This window comes from Electrona antarctica, assembly GCF_951216825.1.
Source record: "Electrona antarctica genome assembly, chromosome: 5".
Classification (NCBI taxonomy): domain Eukaryota; kingdom Metazoa; phylum Chordata; class Actinopteri; order Myctophiformes; family Myctophidae; genus Electrona; species Electrona antarctica.
This window is the reverse complement of record NC_136810.1, coordinates 21,016,125-21,021,982: the sequence shown is the minus strand read 5'-3', so window position 1 is coordinate 21,021,982 and position 5,858 is coordinate 21,016,125. Positions and strand designations below refer to the sequence as shown.

The 5,858-nt window shown below is 44.0% G+C and overlaps 1 long non-coding RNA gene across 1 annotated transcript; it reads left to right on the top strand.

The window, feature by feature from the left end:
- Window positions 1-1,050: 1,050 nt before the first annotated feature.
- Window positions 1,051-4,271, top strand: LOC306923722. Its single transcript, XR_013790102.1, has 4 exons — window positions 1,051-1,139; window positions 1,226-1,297; window positions 1,389-1,452; window positions 4,134-4,271. It is a non-coding gene; the product is annotated as an uncharacterized lncRNA (long non-coding RNA).
- The last annotated feature ends 1,587 nt before the right edge of the window (window positions 4,272-5,858 follow it).

The window sequence follows — 5,858 nt, the reverse complement described above, 5'->3', positions numbered from 1 at the left end:
GTCAGAAATTCAAAATATACTTGAGTAAAAGTACAAAAGTATTGGCATCAAAATGTACTTAAAAGTAGGAAAAGTATAAGTACTCATTATGCAGAAGTTTTCAAATCTTTTGAAAATAGTAGATCTACAAGCTCACATTATAAGTAAGTATAGCAACTAAAGTTTTCAAATAAATGTAGTGGAATAAAAGTACACATTCGGATCTGAGATAGTGGAGTAGAATAGGCCTACTCAAGTAAAGTGCAAATACCTCAAAATTTTACTTAAGTACAATACTTAAAGGGTTAGTTCATATTTTTGTGTTTTTTTAGTGGTTGCAAAGGTATTCATTGATTGACCGAGTCCCGTGGTGTGAGTTCTGCTCTGTTTTTTGGGAATATTAAGTAGTTCCAGCAGGCGGCACTGGGGGCCACACATTATTGTATTGTTGACCTATTTCTACCATATAGAGCAGCTTTCGTTCAACTTTGATCTCTCTGTCACATCATGGCACTATTTGTTTTTGTTCAGTATCACTGTGCCGCTTTTTGCAGTATCAAGTGCTACACTATCAAAGCTATAGGTGCTTCTTCGGCAGCCCGCTAGCTACGAGGTGAATGGCGCTTGAAAACATTATTGTAGACTCGTTCCGGCTACTTTATAACTTCCCAAGATTTGTGTCACCGAGGAAAATTATAGTTGTTTCAATTCTTTGAAGCCAGATGATCTGCACATTAGCGTGACGTCAGACTACGAAGGTATAGTGATATTGCTTTCACTGCACAGCCGATGGGAAGTACAGTACTTAGTTACTTTCCACCACTGGGTATGAATGAATGGACCCTTACGTAGACCACTATTATGACTTTTGTTTTCATGTTTTTTAACTTTTCTTTTTTAACTTTTTTTTGTTGCATGTGTGGCAGGATGGACGTGCAATGACACGGCCCATCTCCCACCCTTGTTGGTGGATGGATCAGTGTCACAGCCATCCTCCACCCACTGATTAGTGGGTTCATTAGTAGAGTATAAAGGCAGCTGGTCTCCTGTCAGCTGGTTGTCTCTCTCTCTGCTGTTTGTGGTGGCTGCCACACCAGGCTCTGTCAGCCGGTGTGTCCACACAGACTGCGGCGTGTGTGTGCTGTTTATATTTGGTGCAGGTATGTTAATCTCTTTGGCTGTTTGACATAATCATCTGCACTTATTCATTGGTCTCAAACTTGACTGTGATTACTTGTCTCTTTAGCCTTGGGGCTACGCTACACTCCATTTGCTCCCTCCTTCTGGAGTCCTGCATGCGGTGTACGTCACCATCCAAGTATGTTGACGGCTTCCTTATCCGCAGTACATGTTAGTTAGTTTGGGTGTCTTTGACACCACAGGAATAAACACGGGCTCTTGTGTTACAGTTGTCCTCTTGTCTGGTCCGCCGCGGTGGGCATCACGACGGTGTGTGTCGCCCTCATTAAAGCGGTAGGTCTCTTTGTCCTCTCTGAACTCTCTCTGTTCTTGCCTCAGTGGATTTAGTATTTAAGTATTAGTTTAACACGGCCGCTTGTGCTTTGCAGGGCCAGCATCACCACTGCTGCTTTGCTGTGGTTTGTTTACGGCGCATTCACCCAACCTCCTCTCCTTCGGGGGTCCACCCATTCCTCCCAGTCGTTCACAACGACCGGTGGGACACGCCCATGTCACCACACTGGCTCTAGTAGACTAACGATAGGGTCCCCCCCTGGGGTGGTCAAGTTGTAGCCTATCCTTTATTTCTGCGTTAGCTTGTTTTGCATTCATTGTCTAATGTCTATTTTGTTTCTTGAGTTTGACACCACCAGTATCGTAAGCCAACATAGGAGAGGAACCTTAAGTACTGCTTTTATATTGCCCTTATGAAGCTTTACTGTTCCTAATATATGTTAACGACATGACTTCAGCTTGTGACTGCAACTTGTTCCTGTTCGCAGATGACTCGGCACTGCTAGTCTCGGACAGGAACAAACTGCAGGTTGAAAAGGCCCTCAGCTCTGAACTCGGTAGAATCTGCACCTGGCTCGCTGATAACAAACTATCTTTACACCTGGGAAAAACTGAATCCATTCTCTTTGGCTCTAATAGTAATCTCAGCAAGGCAAATGGCTTCTTGGTTAGAGTGGGTGACAATGTTATCACACGTAAAGATGAAATTACCTACCTAGGTTCTCCCGTTTCGAATGGGATCAGTGTATTGAAACGGGGAAAATCAGGTGCAATCAGGCCTTTCAATAGACTGAGTAGACGTCTACCCGTCTACTCAGGTGCTCAGTAGGTTGATTCCTTCCGATTGTGTCGGTTGATCTGTGCAGTTTAATGCATCGCATGCAGCTACTGGAGCTCAGTAGGTGATCATTCCTTTCAATGCAGCCGTAACATCGAACATGCACTGCTCCCGTGCTTGCGGTTATGTTTAGGTTAGGATTAGAGATGCACTGCTCCCGTGCTTGCGGTTATGTTTAGGTTAGGATTAGAGATAGGGATAGTAATTTCGGAACAAGGAACCTTCTGACTAACGACACGGCACCGCTCCAGTAGCTGCATGCGATGCATTAAACTGCACAGATCAACCGACACAATCGGAAGGAATCAACCTACTGAGCACCTGAGTAGACGGGTAGACGTCTACTCAGTCTATTGAAAGGCCTGATTGCACCTGATTTTCCCCGTTTCAATACACTGATCCCATTCGAAACGGGTGCTAGGTTCCATCCTGGAGGCTAATCTTTCCGGTGATAAAATGGCCACCAACGTAATCAAAAAGGTCAACCATAGAACAAGATTCCTTTACAGGATCTCCTCACTGGTCAACAAAAACACCTTGAAGACCCTAACAGGAGCCCTTGTACAGGGTTTCTTTGACTATGATGCACCTCCTGGTACCACAGCACCTCAAAGGCCCTTAAAACCAGGCTCCAGACTTCCCAAAACAAACTGGTCAGGCTCCTACTTGACCTAGCCCCCCGAACCCACCTCACCCCTGCCCACTTTGACAGGCTGGAATGGCTTAGGGTCGACGACAGAGTACACCATCTTGCAATGGGTCTGGTCCACAAGATTCGATACACCACCAAGATACCCATGTACCTAGTCTAGATACTTCCTTAATGTTAACGAAGTCCACACCCACAACACCAGAGGGAGTGCAACGAACCATGTACAACCCAGATTCGGCACAAACAAGGGACTAAATTATTTTCGCTCCTATGCCACCAAAATGTGGAACGCCCTACCAACTGTCATTAAGACATGCGAATCCCTTGACTCCTTCAAAACCGCTCTTAAAGGGCACCTACGGACGGCTGCAATTCGAAACTGGCCCCTGTAAAATCGGAATCCCCCAAACACGAACGCAAGGACAACACAAGAGACGGTCGCGGCCACACAGCCAACTCAAGGTATGGCCACTGAGCCGACTTGGGGACCCAACGCAAGGACAACACAAGAGACGGTCACGGCCACACAGCCAACTCAAGGTACGGCCACGGAGCCGACTTGGGGACCCAACACAAGGACAACACAAGAGACGGTCACGGCCACACAGCCAACTCAAGGTACGGCCACGGAGCCGACTTGGGGACCCAACGCAGCTCCTCCCAGGAAAACAAACAAATTAACGGAGCTGAACGTAAATCCCCCCCCACCGCCCACCCCTTTTTTCCCCTCACTGTATATGTTTCTTTTCCCTTTTTACCTCCTTTATGATGAATTCCTGTTCTGTCTATAGAAGTGTCTATTTGTACGTCTCTAAATGTTTTGATGATTTGAACATGGTGGACCCTATTGGAAACAAGTGTAATGCTTAATTGGGTCGTCCACTCACAGTTAACAGCCTTTGTATTGAGTTTGTGCTTGAAATGTACTGTAATTCTGCAAACTGTTAATAAATTCTTCAATCAATCAATCAATCAATATCTTGAGACTCAGTGAGCCACTTCCTCATTTGCAAGGGCTTGGTGAGTGGTGACCACGGGACTCGTGTGATATTGCGATTAATGCAAGTTACCCTTAAAAAAAAACCCACGTCAACTCAATTTCATTGTATCTAAGATATTCGATAGTAATTCATACTTTTTTAATGCATATTTAGCCATTATGAACTCAAATATCCCATGCGTCCCTCCCAGGGCCAGGACCTGAGCAGCAACAACAACAACCTGCAACAACTAGCATCTAGTGTGTTGGAGTCCTTGTTTCCCTGGTCCCACGTTACGGGTGGTGCGGTCGCGAGAGCGGCAACAGCAGCCGTTAGCACGGGGATCGCAACCGATCCGATAAAAAAGTGGATGGGTTAGAATGTCATCACTTTGATTCACTGATGTTTTTAATGGATAAAACAAAACTGCACTTCTTTTGTTTATTCAGTTAATCGAAAAATGCATTCATAGAATGAATAAAAGATCATTGATTCATCTCTTGAACAAAATGCTTTGTCTAATTATTGTTTTAATACAAACCTGTTTATTTCCCTATATAAGCCATTACATATGATTTTACCCTGAAAAGGCGTAAAGGACGGCTTCAACCATTATCTATCTATGAACTATCTTCATATATATGGTCTTCACTCATGCTCCTTTTAATATTGTACATTTTTTGGCTTTTTGGTGTCTCAAACCTGCCTAATCTATTAATTACGTCAGGTATTTTATTCCTAGAAAGTTAGCGTACTGTAATGGAAGCCATTGTTCTTGCATTAATACAAAATCAAACGAAAAACATTTGTTTGAAAAATAAAATGCGTAATGATGATGTCACAGTTTTTTTGTTTTTTGTTTTTTACTACTTTATCATGAGCATTTGTGAGGACTAATTATTTGAAGATGTGAAGCTTTTTCAGATGCCTGCTTCCGATTGGCTATGAATCCGCTTTTTCAAAGTTTGTGGGAGGTGCCCGCTTTGTACAAAATCATCAACGCAGTGTGGCCGATTGACATGACAATTTGCACACACACTGTCAGTATAGTCCTCAAATTGGCCTCATGGTAGCGCTATAACAGCTCACTACAGGTTTTGGCCCCCTTGAACCGTAGGTTGTAAAATCTAAATCTTCCATGAATTTCTTGGAACATGATGCATCTCCACATTTCCTCCAGACTACATTTTAATCAATTTAGCTTTCTGTTATTTTTTCCTACTACTACTCCAACAAATTCCGTCCAACACTCTACTGTCTATACAGTATAGAGCCGCATGTGATCAAGATGTATCAGTCAGATTTCACAGGTTCCATCCAATTGGATACCAGGGACGTGCACACATAGACATCAAAGCCCCTGCTCTTTTACCCGTCTGTAAAACAACTGCCCTTTCCAGACCACGGATGCAGCATTTACTACGGTGAAAGAAATGCAAAGGCCACTCCTTTCCAAGCCAGCATTCAGGAGAATAGCTTTTTTCCGAAGTCTCCATACATCCATACATCTCCACTAGCTAAAGAGTGCTGGGTTGCGCCCGAAAATAGCTGATCTATAGCTGATCTACAAGCTGATCTACAAGCTCTCAACTCGTCACGCTGCGACGCGTTGAGAGCTTGTAGATCTGCTATTTTTGTCCAAAAGTGCCCTCTTTATATGGGATTTCAGCCCCTGCCCATACACTCTCTGCATGTCCCTGTTGGATACTGCCTTAATTTCTAACATTGTGGTCCCCTAGGGTAGGCAACCTGGCCTGGCAGAGATCTGCACTTCTACAGGAGCACACTTTTCTAGTTGGTTTATTGTTTGGTGAGAGTCAGCCATTTTAAGCAATTATTGTATTGCATCTCCTGTACTATACATTCAACGTGATTGGTCTAGAAGCTAGAAGATTTAATTCAGGGAGTTTCCAACAGGTGGTCCGTGGACCACTGG